Source organism: Cydia splendana, chromosome 2 (genome assembly GCF_910591565.1).
Source record: "Cydia splendana chromosome 2, ilCydSple1.2, whole genome shotgun sequence".
In the NCBI taxonomy this organism is placed as follows: Eukaryota; Metazoa; Arthropoda; class Insecta; order Lepidoptera; family Tortricidae; genus Cydia; species Cydia splendana.
Genome location: NC_085961.1, coordinates 24,696,215 through 24,714,043, shown reverse-complemented (window position 1 = coordinate 24,714,043; position 17,829 = coordinate 24,696,215). Strand labels below are relative to the sequence as shown.

The 17,829-nt window shown below is 34.5% G+C and overlaps 1 long non-coding RNA gene across 1 annotated transcript in view; it reads left to right on the top strand.

Annotated features, from left to right (window-relative positions):
- LOC134806038 (uncharacterized) overlaps positions 1-17,829 on the top strand; it is a 447,581-nt gene that overhangs the window by 362,804 nt on the left and 66,948 nt on the right. The gene's annotated exons all lie outside the window — the stretch shown is intronic.

Here is a 17,829-nt window from a genome sequence, read left to right as displayed (position 1 = left end):
CGGTAACAGTACAATTAGACACTGGGTTAACTAACGGTTTAACCGCTTAACCCTGGTTAGTGGGATGGTGCAAGTACATATTGTAGGGGTTGATTAACCTTAAAATATCTACCGACTAAATATTAGATTCAATCTTTTTTTGGCTTTATTTTACATGGCCATGTAGACAAACTATTGGAAAGTAATACTTAATTTAAATATCGCCCTAATGAAATTTAACAAACTTAATTACATTCACGAAAATTGTTGACGTCATAAAGTATAAAGAAAACATTTGTTCTTCAGTGCAAGCCAACGTTTATTCCGAAATGTAACTCAGACAGCTGGGTGTGAGCCAAAGCTGTCGTACAAGTTTGAAAAGGTCACTGAAAGTACTGAAACATAACTTTGAAACTGGCCACAAATGATGAACCTGAAAATATTTAAAATGACAACATATTTTTGACCTGAAAATATTTCAAATGACAACATATTTTTGAACCTAAAAATATTTTAAACGAGAACGTATTATAGTATTCGTTCTCTAAATATATTGTAAAACAGGTCAATTGCTTTAAAAATACTATGTATTATTAATATAATTGGGAGCTTCCAAATTAGTAAGATTTATCAACCGAGTATCGATACCATATACCGATATATTATACAAATTTTAGTGCATTGCCACTTTAAACGATACTTAATTTACCTAGTTCACATAAATTATGGTAAGTATAATCTCATATACCTACCTACTGTTCAAACACAAATATTTTAAAGTCCACGTTCCCAAGCAGTTCGAACAAAAAATATATCTAATAAAATTTAAAGAGACTTTGACTAACAAGCTCAGCGTCCATCATTTGTTTCCAAAGTTCATTATAATCAAATCAATTTCAACTGGGCCGATACTTTATAACGGCCGGACACCGCTCTGATAGATTTCATAAATATCGTGTAGAATTTTATTCTGTACATAGATTTATTACGTTGGGCGAGCGAAAATGGCGGGAGATTGTTTTTCAATTTAACCGGGGTTCCCCGCTGTTTGACAGGCCGCCTGCCGGGGAGACCGGCTAGTACGCGGATACTAAATAACCAATGAGATTTTCAGACCTTTGTCGACTTTGCTAGTATGTATGTATGTATGAGTAACTGTTCGTGTATTAGAAACGATTAAACTTATACCATGATTAAATTGAAAACGATGTCAGTGTAAAATAAATAATTGTTACTTCGTATATTTCATCACGCACTTTAAAAAACTAGTATTTAACTACAACGCCGTAAGCCATTGATATCCATTTTGAGATAAAGATACTGGTTTATAAATAAAAAGCACCTGTGGTTTTGGGTTTTTTGACAAAACCTGATAGAAGTGATAGGACCTAATACATACCTTACTTTTTCTGACTTAAAAAGCTTAACATTGCCAACCAATAACAAACAAAACCAGCCATGTGCGAGCCGGACTCGCCCACCGAGGGTTCCGTACAAATTTAACTATTTTATTTTTTACAAATGTATATAGCACATATATTCAGATTTTCCCCTGTATTTGTATACAAGTGTCAAGTCGATATTACTTGCCAAATTTCATAGTTTTAGGTCAACGATGGTCAAGTAGCGACCGTAACTTTGATTCCCTTGAGATTGTCGAAATATACCTTTTTTGCGGCTTAACTTAGAAGCTTGATTTTTTCACAGCTTCAAGGGGCTGTAAACTTAAGTATATTGTTTTAATTTCAACTTGATACCTATACGCATTCCCGAGATAAAGGGATTGACTGGCAGACAAACGGATGGACGGACGGACGGTCGGACAACAAAGTTATCCTATAAGGGTTCCGTTTTTTTCCTTTTAAGGTACGGAACCCTAAAAATGGCCAATTCTAGTGCACAGCTGTACACCCATATCTGGTATAAGGTCGAACATATCTATAACCTTTGCTAACTGACATTAATTCGATTTCAAGTTTAATCAATAGAACGGATGCAAATCGATAAACATCGTAAACTCGTATAAAGCCTTTACCATTTAATTGCAATCTGACCTTTAACTCCAAGTGAAACGGTTGAATTTCCAACTATACGATGAATACAGATGGAAGGTGTGAAGGTTCCCTGCAAATCTAATTCGTGATTGTACGCGGTATCTCGTTAACTAAAGCAATAACTGAAATGATTTATTTTGCTCGCAGGTAGCTGTATAATAGCATTGATATGACTATGAGATTAATGATACAAACACCAAATTTGAGTGAAAGTGCTATGCTAATCTAATAAATGAGAACCACTTATTTATTGTTGATTAATTTCGTGTTAGCATTAGCATTTTATTTTAACTTGTCATAAATATGGAGTAGTTTACGCTTTCGCGATATGTGGTCAATCGTCATATATTTAAAGTTCCTTGTATTTCAAAATTTTATCGTAAACTTTTTTCCATTTCAATTTCTTTAAGCTTAATATATGTAGGTATAAGAGCCATTTAAATAGAATTATGTCAAAAATACTATAGTACCTACAGATGTAGATCATGTACAAATGTATAGACAAAAGTGGAATTCATATTCCTCCAACTCTCCTATTAAAAGAATGTCCCCTGAAAGGTTATATTATAAGCGCTAAATCTGGATATAGCAAGTAATTTCTTTAAGAACATGTATTTTTTCCGCAAAAGTGTCGAATACCACAGAGAACTTAAATGAAGAGTAAATTCAAATTTCTTCAAGCTTTTACACATTTTCCAAGATGGTGGCCAAATGTCAAATAGTGTGGACATGAAAAAGATACCTTTAATTAACATACATACAAATTTCAGGACTGTTCTAGAGATTTCGAGGTTAGTCCTAATCCAATTGTGCTACTACCTACTTATTTGCCTAATGAAGTTAAGAAGATATAAATGTTTTAAGGCACAATTATTATGTAATTTCCATTTTGCCGCTATGTACAGTAATACCATAATACGGAATACATATTTATAAAATCCTTGACCGGAAAATACGTACACCCTTTGCTGGTGCGTTCATCGCCGGAAAATCAATAGCCCCAGTAATGAAATGTCCCTGAACCACCCACATATCTCCAGCTTACATTAAAAGCCCTTATCAACAATCTCTAATCCAATTATAGCCCGGCTCTTAGCAGGTAAAACCTCACTGAATAAAACAAAAGTTGCGACCACAGCTCCCGGACCTCTCATTTCATATGTGGCTACAATATTATAAGGGAAATTCTGAATGAGTTATGTATCAGGGAAGATCATTGTGGCTGGTCGGTGACCGGCACTGGACTTTAGGGATTTAGGATGAAGGGAGCGAAAAACAACAGTTCTCAATCACCGCGATAAAACCGTAGCTTAATGGAACAGTTCCCTGGGCACTCGCTATTAATTACTTCGACCAAAGGGTTACTAAAACTATACGGTGCAAAAGTTTTCTGATGGGTTAAAATGGAAGTTTTGTTCCGGTTGAATTTAAAACTTTTTTATGACTGGTTTGTACAGCCTTTATCCTAATGCAAGGCTGTCCATCACAATCCAACGCGGCAACTGGTTAGGTTATTAAGTTTTGTTTTATATGGTATAAACATTGAATAATAATTTATTCCCATAATTATATACATAGGTACATACCTACTTATTCAGATATCTATGAAAAAAAATTTAAATATGTATTTACAGGTTTATAATACTCCCATACGACTAAGTAGTTTAGATATAATTACGATAAAATTTTAATAATTCATCGCTTTAAGTAGGTAAATTTAGTTGTTTCTTTGTTTTGTCATATACATCTAATACATCATATTGTTATAGCAATATTACATCACGAGTACTTACGAGTACTTATTCACCTTAGAATTACTATTAAATAAAATTACACATTCTTGGAAAAATGCAAATGACTTATGTTATGAAGTACAAGGTAATAAATGATAAACAACTGCATAGAATTATGCTGTTATACGTTAAAATGATTAATCATTCAAATGGACGTGCACCAAAGCAACATAGGTACTCTATTTAATAAAACAATATTCTGAGTACCTATTGGTAGGGTATTCTAGTACGTATACTAAAGTTTATATATGAAAATAAGCCGTTTTATTTTTAATATAACATTCCAAGGTTGTTTAAGGGTACTTATGATTTAACTGGTCTGAATGTCATTGTCAGCAGAAATATCAGTTGGTCAGCAAAACTCTAACCTAATCTAACATAGCTGACCATTTGATTTTTCTGCTTATTAAAATAGAATTTATGGCTGACCATTTAATTACTTCCTATTTCTTAATGTCGAATTTCTATTTCACTGAACGATATGTAAAAATTAAATCTCCAATACGTAGAACGACTTAAAAACATAATTCAGCGGAGCTGTAAAACTAAATAAATATGTTTATACCATACACGATTTTATGTTTATACCATACACCCGTTTTTAAATCAATGTAGCTGTTAAAAATCCATAGATCAAACAGAAATAGTAATACGAGTAACTTCTGCAGTCCCTCAATGCGTCCATTTTGGATCTCCCCGGCCCCTGTGTCCCTCGGTGCCTTTTTCTGACAGGAGGAGTGTTGATTGCCAGGCTCACTGGATTAGGCCAGGGGTCGACGGTGACCACTCGGGGAATTGCGGAATTAACACCCACCGGCCGGCCCTCGATTACTCCAGAGTTGCGAGCGAGTCAGCGACAGGCCTATTCGGATTTTGAGATAATCACAAGATCTAGAGACGATTTAGAGATCAACTAGATCTACATTAGATATCGACTAGATGTGACTTGGATATCTAAGTCATAACTTGTCGAAATCGTTCAAGAGGACCTCCAGAATCGCGGAAACGTCAAATTTGACATATCTATCTTACAAATATCTTTAAATTATCCATATCGTAACTTGTTGAAGTCTAGTAGAAATCTAATTCATTTTCCGAATCGAGCCGAGAGTCGCTATGTTGACGCTGATTGGAAAGCTAGGGCAATGAAAGTACACTGAAAAACCTTAAATAACTTCAATAATAAAGAAATACATATTCTAAAACCGATATTGTAACATTAGTTCGCCAGTCCCATTTTATTGTATCAGTAGTAACAAAATTAATATTTTGTTACTGATCTGCAAACATTTCTTTTAGTGAAAAACAAAGAGTCATAGAATCATTTTAAAACCCGCCTACAAACTCAACCGCTGGAAGTCTAATATCAAAACTAGGTAAAATTAAAACACGTTTTTGTAGAATAACTATGTTATAAGTAGGATAAAATAAAAATATGGTAATAAAGATGATGACAGATTATTACCTATTAAAAAGGATTTGACCAAACTAAGTGTGCTATGGTAAGTACCTACTAAATCTTAATATACATATTATTTACATAAGTATAACGATTGCACGCATACCTAGTTATTATTAATTTGTGAATCTTATTTTATCTCGTATAAAAATTGGCTGTTCGATTTTACGTTCAAAATAATAGTGCACATGCTCGATACTTTATTACTCGTAATGTAATCAATTACAGCGGCAATGTACAATGCTGGTATAGCGGCGCTGACAGTCGAAACTAAAATGTTTGAGGCGTAAAAACTTTGACGAAATATTCTTTATCATCGATCCCTCAATCCCATGTCAAAAGTAATGAAATCACAACATTTTACAAAACAAATCCATTTATTTTATTCGACACGGACTCGAAACGCCAGGGATTCGTCTTGTGTCGGAATTTTCGAATTCGACGGCGTATTTATGACGCGTGAAATCGGTCCATTCATCGTTCATATACGGCCTGAGGTTTTCCATTTTCTCAACAATACCATTGCATTTAAACATCTGGGTGCAAAATAGTTTTATTTATTAATTTATCATTGCGTGCAACATTGACTTTCACATGAAATTTGAGATTTCTTGTTGATTTTTTAGTGTTTCTTGCCAAAATGACAAATCGGAACGCGAAGGCGATCACCTCACTGTCTGTGCGTGTAACGACTTTTTTAACTGTCAGTAATTCTTTCGTGACTTGTTTCATTGTTGTATGACGTGTGAGACCTATCTCAACTGTTGTTTTTGGCTCGTATTCGGTTGGTATGAACATAAAAATATTAATAGAAACACGGGGCTTGTTAATGAAGCGTTGTAAGTCGTAATTCTGGATTATGTTCGGCGCACGGGCACGGCACGAGGTGATTAATCGTACCGAATGTCACTCGGGCGGCGTCACGCAGTTTATACCGATTATTACGAAAACTTTATTTAAAAACATTCTACAAAGAGTTTTTTACTAAAATATTCATACAATTCCTAATATAGACATATTTATTTTACGTTTGTCTTTTAACTAAATTATGGTAAAAAAGTTAGAACATACCGATGCATAATCGAATACTGTCAAATATTCTACTTTTTGACCTAGTATTTGAGGTTTTCAATCGATAACTTTTTGTGTCTTATGTTTTAAATACCAAGTCATAGCTTTGATTGAGATTTTCTCGAACATTTAAGCACCTATCTTATAAAAATGTTTTTGGTTTAAAGTTAAAGCAACAAATAAACATTAATTATGATTTTAACTAGTGACAGTACTGAAAATAGGTAAATTCGAAATATCTTGATACCGTTACCTACTTAACGACTCTATTTTCGGTACGGAGATATTTTTGATACTTAAGCTTCAAGATATGTACTAGTTAAAGTTATGTATCTTTACTGTTGACTTTACCTACCTCAGTTGCAAGGTTATAAAAACTCAAAACGATCTTTTGTCATGCCAGTAGGTACGAATTAGCAGTGAAACCATGGTTAATTAACACTCAGTAGCGAAATAACGAAGCGCAATGCCCCTGAACCTATCACCTCCCGATCTCCGAGGTGTTTGTGACGCAAACGCAACGCTCTATGTATAGCTTTTACTCGCAGCTTTGTTTGAGGATACGAACTATTGGCAGAACTAGCTAAAAACAATTACCTAATAGCTAATGTAGAGTTCCATTGTTGACTTCCTTTGAGAACTTGAACAAAAATCATAGACAGTTTATAATACGTGTCTAGGTAAAGCAGTAATTGTATATAGGTACTTAATTCGCGTGAAACTTACACTCATATTTTAAAACCATTCATTATATAGCAGTCACATAAACTACCATTATTCTGTTAATTGTGAAATACGGTGATATTACCTCATTTAAGTACAAAACATTTTTGTAACAGTTTTTACTCGTACAAAAATTTGCAACAAAACAGACATACAAACGTTCTTTCTATACAAGATATTAAAGGTAACCCGATGGCCTACATCCTTCAATCATTCCGTCTCTTATACCAATCGAAGACTGTCAAAAATAAAGCACTCGGTTTAAAGGATAACAAGCCTTCTAGCCTTGTAATAAGAGCTATTAAGTTAGCATCTTTACATGGTTTACGTGTACGCACGCTGTTTGAAAAATAGTCGTGCGAATTAAAAGCGGAGTTTTTTGGAGACAAAAGGCGCGTGGGCGATTTGAATGTTAAGACGATCATTAGCAGGCCATTGTTGGAAATGTTAAGGCGGTGCTCAAACTTTGAAAAGCGATGTAAAAGTTCTTTACATAGTACCGGAGTTCCTACGCAAAACGTTAAAGTATAAACGAATGTTAAAGTATACAAATATTTTTATAATTGTAAATAGAAAGGTATAAATAATGATTACAAGTACCTAAACTGCAACTTAAACTTCAAAATCTAGAAGGTACCATGGCGACTTTCATGACTTGCATGGTAGCCATTTTAAAGTTCACAATTTTCGAAATCCGCTACTTAATGCATGAACACGATACCATATTCATTCACTTTAAATAATAATTGCATGGCCACCATCCTGGTTTTCAAAATCGGCATCATTTCCGAAATCTGTGCCCCTAAAATCTAGAAACGATATATAACGACAAACTTATATTATAATGAGTTCGAAAAAGCAGAACGATAGCATGATTTATTACCTAAGTTTGAGAACCGTTGCCTGGGAGGAACCTACAGCTGAGGGTAGCTCCTATAACTGACCTACAAAGGCGCATGACTTGCAAAAACATAGGCCATTGTCGCCCTCATAGACCACCATAAGCGCCGTAAAGTGTAAAATGGTAAAAATTCGCAAGCAGCTAAACAGTAGCCATCACGAAAGGCTTATATTGTTCACTAGTGCTGTAAATCAATATGGCCCCCATAAATCATTGGTGTTGCTTTAGTTTTCAGTGTTGACTTATTGATTTCGGGCATTGTAAGTTTGACAATGAGGCACCGCATGTAAATTGGGAAGAAGGATGGATTGATGTCGTTCCAAATAATTTTAATTACAAATAAAATATATAAATGTAATGAAGAAAAAAATATTTACCGACAATGTATGTTTCTTCAATACTTAAAATAAATATTATTAATTGATATATATTTAGTACATATTTTGTTTTAGTACAGTCACCTGCAATAATATGTTACACAACGAAGGCCGCAAAAATGTCTGACACGATCTTATTTGTAGAGCCATAAGAGCGTGTCACATATTTTTGCGGCCTTCGAAGAGTAGGTACTTAACATATTATTGCAGGCGACTGTACCTAATTTGAAATATAACACTTTGTAGGGAATCCCCAAACAGTTTCTCTTGCCCCGAGCAAAATAAGCTATGTCTCTCTTACCCCCCATGACCTCACCCATGTAATATATTTAGTAGGTAACCAAATTGATGGAGTTTTGTAAAAAGCTTTTTAATTATTCTACATTATTTTTTGGGCCCAATACGTACCTGAGTGTTTAAATCAGTATTAAAATTAAGATTTGTTTATTATCCCGTGGAGCACCCTAGTATCACAGTAGTATGGAGTTAGTATCACACGTGTGATACTAACAGGGCGCTCCACAGTTTATAGACTAAATTAAATCAAAATTCCAAATAAGTAGGTATCCATTATTTACCGTAAGATTTTACCGTTGTAAACTAATTCCCGCAGTCCCATATGGCAGTATCGACCGTTAACTACTGTTCGATACCCTTCCGTGACTCAGCACGATGTCATGGCAACAGTGCCCAATTAGCAGGGGTCGTATTCCTACCAGGTACTTATTCAAGCCATTATAAGTATGAGCTCCAGTAACGTGTACCTACAGATCTAGTGCAAAATTATTTTCCATCGTATTTTCACGGACACGTACGAACGTGTCTCGCTATTTCAATCAGTCTCGGTTAAAAAGTACTGAGGATGACTGAAGTAGCATAACATGACGAATACGAACTTTTCCGAAAAAATACGATGGAAAACAATTATGCACTACATGTGTAGATGTTGTTGGTGGGCCTTGAGTTGGCACGGCGATGATTCGATTGAGGTAAAAGAATAGCGATTGGATTAAGAGGAAGGTGAGGACGCCAGTTGGGTTGAGCTAGTTACATTTTTAAATACGAAATTTACCATATCTTTGCTACTTTATAAACCTTACTTTTATATTGAAAGGACAATAGTACACTGAGAGAAAAATCATTAGTATACTAAACCAGGAATTAAAAAACAGTTCTGTACTGGGGGAAAAAATGAAGTTTAGTAATAATTATAGACGTTTCACTATTTCAGTAAAGTTTATTTATTTCTACAAACAGCTCAGTAATCCTAAATCTAATTTCAACAAACAGATAATAAGTAGAAATTGCAAGAACGAATAGAAATTGCAAAAGTCAATTTGTTCCTATTAGTTGACTCTCCTTGTCCCCGGATTGTAATTCTAAGTGTGTTTTTGTTATCCTTTTCTCTCAGTGTACCTTCTAAATAAATGAGGAATTAACTAAGCTTAATTACAGCACGATTCGGTAGATTACAAACATTTAACCTTTAGTAATAATACAAATGCATTGAGCATTTGTTATCACTGATAGTTATCAGTGATAACAAATGTATATTTATTTATTAGTTGATAAATAAATATACTGATAACAACTTATCAATAGCTAAGAATAAGATTTAAACTGGAATCTAACCGTCTTGCTGCCATTAGGTACTAGCTCATTTTCTTAAGCGTGATTGGAAACCAACGTGACTAACTTGACAATTTGATTATTATATAGTGAACACATTGTCTCTGTTAATTATTACTCAGTTGTTATTTAGCTTAACATAATAAAACTTAGGTAGAACGTTTCACCTGCGTATTTCTGTCAGAACATGTTATTACGCATATTCTAAAAATGGTAAACTTAATAAGTATCCTAAAAGAATATACAAATTAAAAATATCATTTCAATTATACGCTCAAAAGATACACCAAACCCGGGAATGTATAGCACCCGGCATTGGGTAAAGCAGTGTGCATGCGGGTGATTAATGGTGGCCGACGTCTAGACGCAGTGGCTGAATAACTACGGGTTAAATAAAACCAAGTCTAATCAGGACCTTAATTTAAAAAGTTATAAAAACTGACAATTTATTTCTGCCTAACGTAGGTACCTACCCACCTACAAGAAATACAACCTCGCCGCCAATTTTAACGGCTGTAAGTGCAAGGTTCCTAAACTTTATACACAAGATTGTTTAGTAAGTAATTGATTTAATTTGCACCTGTCTAAAATAAACTCCAACCCTTGGTTATGATCAGTCAAAAACGGTATTATTTTGTTACCGTTTCATTTCTCTCTAATAATGTCAGAGTTTTTTTTCAGCCTGTGTAGATAAGCAAAACAATAGTTAATTACGTTGTGATTTTCTTTTCCATACCTTACAATTTTATTATTGTGAAATCACTGAGGTCTAAAAGTATACTGCACACGTTTTTAAGAATGCCTTAAGAATTACGAGATTTGTCATTTCAACGTGACGCAACTAAGTGCGAGGCGCAAACGGCAGTCTCTTTTCCCAAAAATACGTAATAAATAATGACGAAAAGGCGCCCTCGCAGCGAAAATAAGTATCAAAAGAAACTACAGCAAAAAACACGGACGAATACCAGAAAATCTCATACTACCACCATTAGTAGGACTCTGCGAACTCCACACGCTACACCGCTTTCGGTAAGTACATTAGAGTGCAAGGGGGATGGAAAAGGTCAATTAAGGTTGGTTATGTTGTATCAAAGACAAGAAAGCCCGTATTTTTGCTGAAACATTTTCCACTGGCTGAGACGCGTTGCTAAAAGTTTTTTTTATGGCATATGTTTGTACTTATATAAGGGACTGTAAGTGAATTAATTCAGAGATGAGAATCTAAGCGATATTTGGGTATTATTTAACTTGAAGTAAACAAATCAAACAATTTCCTCTGTGATTTTTTGTAAAAAATACAATTTTTAATTAGGTTCTTATCTTTTTCTTTTCGCATGCGTGGATTATTAAAAGTGGACTACAATTTTAAAAACACATTATAATTTTAAAAAAATCGTGAAGCCATTAACATCCATAAAATTTTATGAAAGAAATTTTTGTTAGGTAATTATGTAATTTATAAGTATTATAATCAATTGATATAGACAGGTATGTATCATGCTTCACTTAAGATGATTCATTTACTTAAAACACATGATTGTCAAGGAAACTTTTAGGGTTAGGTAAATTGTCCACTACCTACCTACCTACTTATTGTAACATGTGCTCGTCCGATTTCTACCTTTATAATCTGTATACGGAGTGTTTTTCAATCCTTAGCCAAATTATGTGAGGTGAATACCTAGTTATGTAGGTCATACTGAGTAACTTTTACTATGGGACAAGGGAAAGGGACCAACATAAAATAAAAACATCGGCCAAAATGTATGAAACAGCCAATTTTCTTTTTCGTGATTTCGATGTTGGTCCCATAGTAAAAGTTGCTCAGTATGATGGCCTTACTCATCTCACATAATATGGCTATCGGTTGAACAAAAACCCGATATTAACACTTACCTAAAAAGCTCGTGATCCCGGGGTTAAAAATCGCATAAGACCACGTATTAAATTAATAACCAGATCTTTCAAAGAAATGTCGGAACGTTTGAAATGTAAACGGCATGAATAATAGTTTTAAAAATTTTGAATAAGCAGTTCATTAATAACTTGTAGGTATAATAGTAATTCTGACGGGCCCTTCCTGCCGAATCGGTTCAGTTACGTCATTTTTTCGATGGGGGCTCATTTTGGGACCGTGAGTGTTAGTGTCGCGAATGCGAAAGTTGGTTTGAAAAATAGGAGGACTACTTCGTGTCTTCTGTGCTGTCGTGTCTGTGTTCGTGTGGAGGAGTACGAGATTAATGCATGATGCATGTTTTTTTGAAAGATGTCAACTCAGTAGATTCTACTTCCAGTGAAATTGAAAAGTTTCTGATAAGTCTGCTATCTGTTATACTTACCCCAGAAACTACCAAACAGGAAAAATAAATGTGGTCCATACAAAAAGCGAGCGACCTGTGACGTCACAGGTCAAAAAGGCTGCGCTAGATTCACGAAAAACGAGTTTTCATTTTTTCACCATAAAAGAATGCGTTCAAGTTAAATATAAGGTAGCCTTCACAGCAAACTAAATAAATTATTCGATATATTGTCGCGCGTTCCAGTTACCCTTACCCTTACCTTAAGAATATGCCCCTATTTTTTAATCCTCACATCGTTAGTTTTGGCACAGATGTATCGCGGGTTTTGTCCTCGTGTCAAGGAGCTTTACTAGTAGGGACAAGACAAGATGGCCGGCTCGTATGATTAATCGTACCTACTCATTACGTGGGTCGTCTTGATGAGATTTACATATGGCTAGATATGTAAGGGATTCAAGGGTATGTGAAATTAGAGATAAGTGTACGCGGGAATTATCTTTGTTAAGTTAGTCTGGGGAATATAGACAAATAAATAAGGAAGACTGTGCATCTCTGTGTCATCTGAAAGTCTCATTCCGCTTTGATTCCACTTGACGAAGTTTCAGACTGTAATCTTTCATTGATTGATCCTTGTGCTTTGACTCTGTAACACCATCTACAGATGTAGTGCGTAATTATTTTTCACCACACCAACTGGTAAAGGCTCTCTTGATTGTCCAAAACCTGATAGCAAAGTTGCATTTTATTCACATGTGAGGCAAAGTAATCAAATGCAAATTTTGAGTTGTTTTCTTCTGTTTGCTGGTAGAATTGACTTTTAAATGATGATTTTGAATGATAAATATTTATTAACATTCATTTGGATTTCATTTGGTTTGATTTTGTTTGATATTTTACAGTTAATATTTTCTTCGGGTTGGTGTGGTGAAAAATTTTGTGTTTCACTCGGGGGCAAATTTTGTTTAACCTTCATGCTTTGAAACCCTCGCAACTCTCAAGATTCCATTTATCGAACACGCTCGTGGTTCAATTTTGGAATCTTTCGCTTGCTCGGGTATCAATATTAGCACGAGCGATTAAACAACAAATTTGCCCCCTTGTAAAACAAATAACTATTCCATCGTATTTTCACGGAAACGTACGACCGTGTCTTGCTATTTTAGTCAGTCTCGGTACAAAAAGTACTGAGGTTGACTGAAGTAGCATGACAAATACGAACGTTTCGGAGAAAATACGATGGAAAACAATTATGCACTAAGTACACTTGTACTGTAGTAAGCTAGACTAAGAAAGTTAAAATATGAGGTTGTTTGAGGGTAGACCTCGGTCTAATACGACGCCATCTACAACAATCAACAACGTAACATTCTATAATTTTTTTATGAATTAGGAAATTGAGCCTTTATTATTTATTTGTCTCGAACAGCACGAATACGTACCAACGAACTCTTCAATTCACAGTATACATATGTGACGTTCCACGGGAAAAGGTACCTTATGAGGGTTTCTAGTTTCGGAGATATGAAATGTTTTGTAAAGAGGTGAAAAAATGCTCAATTTTTTTTTATTGTGTGATCTGAAACCTTAATGCGTAACGTTTGTTTACCTGTTTTTATTTTTGTTATAAGTTAGTTATAAGCCTAGTAATGTCGTCTCAAAGTTTAGTAGAAAAGGTACCTTATGGAAAAAAGATTGAAAATTCCCAAAAAAACTAGTCAATACGGGAAAAGAAGTTTGGTAGAGAACTGTATTAGCATTCTGCAAAACTAATTTGATAATTTCAGTTCTGGTTGGGGCGCCTCGCAAATATTATAACCGTACATCGACCGACATTACAAATCCAAGTAGCCTGCTATTATACCAAAGTTACTCTCGTCAAGTCTTTCTTAACTAGAATAATCTTCATTTGGTTTGGTCGCATGCAGTAAATCAGCCATTGGTTGGTGCTGAAAAATGCCAATATCCGACGCATTACCTTATGGAATATCTGAGGTCATTGAACCTCAATGCCGCTTATCTTCAATAGCAACCGAAATATATTATTGATAGGAAATAGACGATTTATACCATCTTAACCCCAAAATATTATTAGTTTATCCTAACTGTTCCATCATCATCATGCCTCATCATGTAACTTAATCACAAGGTACCTTTTCATTACATACAAATTATTGGTCTTTTTTAAGATTATTATGACGAAGAACTAATTAAATTTGGGGCAGTTTAATGTAAATTAATATTTTCTATTCATAAAAGATAAACTGTAATATGATTGATATTTTGTAGTGATGTATTATTAGATTTATTTCCATAAGGTACCTTTTCGTAAATGTATGGAGCAAATACTGTTATTGTTATGTAAGTTTAAAGTGGCATAAGGGGTTTAATATAGTATTTAGTTGCGGTTTTAGGATTTATTTCATTTGAATGACAGAATTTCTTTCATATGTGCTCAGAAAAATTGATTGTGTGTCACATTAAAAGTAAAAATATTCAATTTTGTGATTTTATATGAAAAAGTCAGAAAATACATTTTCACCTCTAAATCGGTATTGTTTTTTGCTTAAACTGTCTGTCAGTGTCGTTTTCTAATAGATAAAATTTAAATCTTGAGAGCTCATTCCAATCAATCGTGAAAATTAAATAAAACTTTATTTTCAAGAGATTGGTTAGTATACACATAAATCAGTCGATATCAAAAGTTTCTATTTGCATTACAGAACAAGTCGCAATATTTTTTTAATCTCAGATATATAAGGTATTATTATTTGTAGTCAACTATGTAACTTACTTCAGGAACATAGTTTTTTAGGCGGCTAAACTTAAAACTTCTCTATCGTAAAGTTGCTCATTTCACAACATTATTTTCAAAAAATCATATCTCTGTAACTACGCAACCTAGAAGGTTGATCTTTTGTGTTATCGATAGCTTATTTATTGTAGATTACTGGGGTATGCATAACTCCATACCCGCCATAAGGTACCTTTGACCGTGGGACGTCACATATAATTTTATACAAGATGACGGAAGACGAGTGGTTTTTAAAGTTTCAAAGAAAATGAAGATGCTTAACAATACATTGTATTTCTCGTAAATAAAACTAACTGTTAAGTGATTATATAAAATGATAATATTTCAAAATATTTAGCTCTACACCGTGTTTTTATTGAATTCCGTTAACTTCGGGGTATGGTTAAGTACGTTTAAGAAAACTAAATGGCATAGTTAATTTTGAAAAAAATAATTTTTTTTTTGCTTTTTTTTTTCAGAGAAATTAATATTAAAAAGTAATTAAATGTAGCATATAGCGTTGTTGTAACACGGGCATTACATTTAACTAAACCAAACAATTGAAATCTGTGACATATCAATGTCAATTCGAACATCGATCGACCGAGATTTTACTTAAGTTTAGTAGCAAATGTATGAACTCATTCTAAACACTAATCAATATGTAAACCGGTCTTAAGGCAAGTGTAGTACAAGCTTGTAGAGGCCTTATAGGAAAAAAATAAAATATTGATTATCTTCGAAATGGAGTTAATTAGAATATCGTTGTCTTTGGGAAAGTTACTTCATTTAAGCTCAGGTATGCACCCTTGAAATTAACGGAAATCAAAAAAAACACGGTGTATACAGCTACATGTATGTATAGCAGCGTTAATGTTCACAAACCGTATGTAAAAAAAACAAACGACTGCAGTTTTCTTTTGACAAATGCGCCGCAAACCTGGCAAAGATTTATGAATACACATAAACTGTCGACTTTCACATTGGCCATTCTCAAAAAGGTCTCGTATGTAAAGACTGAAAGCTGAAAGGGTCGGGCCAATTATGAAAGTAGCGCACCTGTGCTTGTCAAACACGCCCGCTTGTCCGTCCTGCATTTACCATTAATCTTCCTCCTTACAGCTACCTCGCTATAGAAACTGTCGATCTAGAAATATAGTTCAGCTTTTGTTTTGTGGAAACAGCTGAGGTCTTGCTGAGTTTGCATAATCTTTTAAATGAAACGGGTTTGATGGTTTTAAGGAAGAGTTTAAGATTAACCGTCTTTTACTTTATGAAGAGAACAGAGTTTTAGTAGATATTTATTTCTTGTCTTAAGTAGTTAGATATAGACTGTGGTAACACATAGAATGGGGAGGTACAGTCACATACAACACGTAAAAAGTATCTACCGTCTCTAACTGCTTAACAAAAATAGATGTGTCGCTATAAGTATTTAAAAGTATTAATAAGTATAAGTTTTTAAGTATTTTTGTAGAATTTACGTAGAACAATTAAATTATTATATATACTTTGGGTACCTACCTAGCGAACTGTAGAGATTTATCTTTAAAAAGTAAGTATTCTAGGGTGGCAGATGCTGACTGTACCCAAGCTACCATTTTTAGGGTTCCGTACCCAAAGGGTAAAAGCGGGACCCTATTACTAAGACTCCGCTGTCAGTCCGTCTGTCCGTCTGTCACCAGGCTGTATCTCATGAACCGTGATAGCTAGGCAGTTGAAATTTTCACAGATGATGTATTTTTGTTGCCGCTATAACAACAAATACTAGGAAATAAGCAAGGTGTTCAAGATTTGTCAGACAATGTTATAAAATACACCGACTTGATGAAATGTATCCTTAATATTAGAAAATAAATATTGTAACCATTTAAGTAGTCATACATTAATATACTGTGATGAAATATTTTAAAAAACGTCAAAACATGGGATTAGTTGTCAAGCGGACCTCAGGTTCCCATGAGCCGTGGCAAAATGCTGAGATAACGCGAGGAAGAAGGAAATATTAAAAAAAAACTCAATACTCAAACCAACTCAAACCAACTCAAACCAATGCATGAAGCTTTTATTAAGAATAGGTCCTTCCATCTAGCGTCGAGTAGTAATGTACAAGTTCGTAGTTTACGTGCCAGTCTTCAAAGAAAAATAAAGACAGTGCTGCCACCTGTTGACAAGTAGCTGCAGAGACAGGTTGCATTGTATTGATCGCGTATATTTTTACAAATATGGTGTTTCTGCTAACTGGGAAGTTTGATTTTAAAATTCAAAGAGTACACAGTGTTAATTCCAAGCCCGAGCTCTTTAAATAACATTTTATTTTCTAATATCCATGTGGCAATACCTACGTCATAGAAAGCTACTCTATGCCTACGTCTATTTCAGTTTCGTTTTCTTTGCCTGGTCAGCTTGGGTTTAATTTATGTAATTTAGTTGTTTTAATACAAATACAGTCTGGCTATGACTTATGGCTAGTTCGACGTGTGGCAACACACAGGGGTAGTGTGAGCATTAACTCTAAATAAATCAATCTTGTATTTAGGTAGCTACATGGTTTTTTTTAACCAATGCATGCGCCTACGAGCTAGGTGCTATATTAGCTAGTTTGTTAGTGCGCACCTTGCACTTTGTGACTATGCGCTGAAACTTGGCACAGTTGATTCTTAGCTGGTCATGAGCAGATACAGTCCGGGAGACCTCGAGAGCCACGTCTCATTTAGTGGGGGGGAGGGGGGAAGTTCGACGCCGCCGCGCT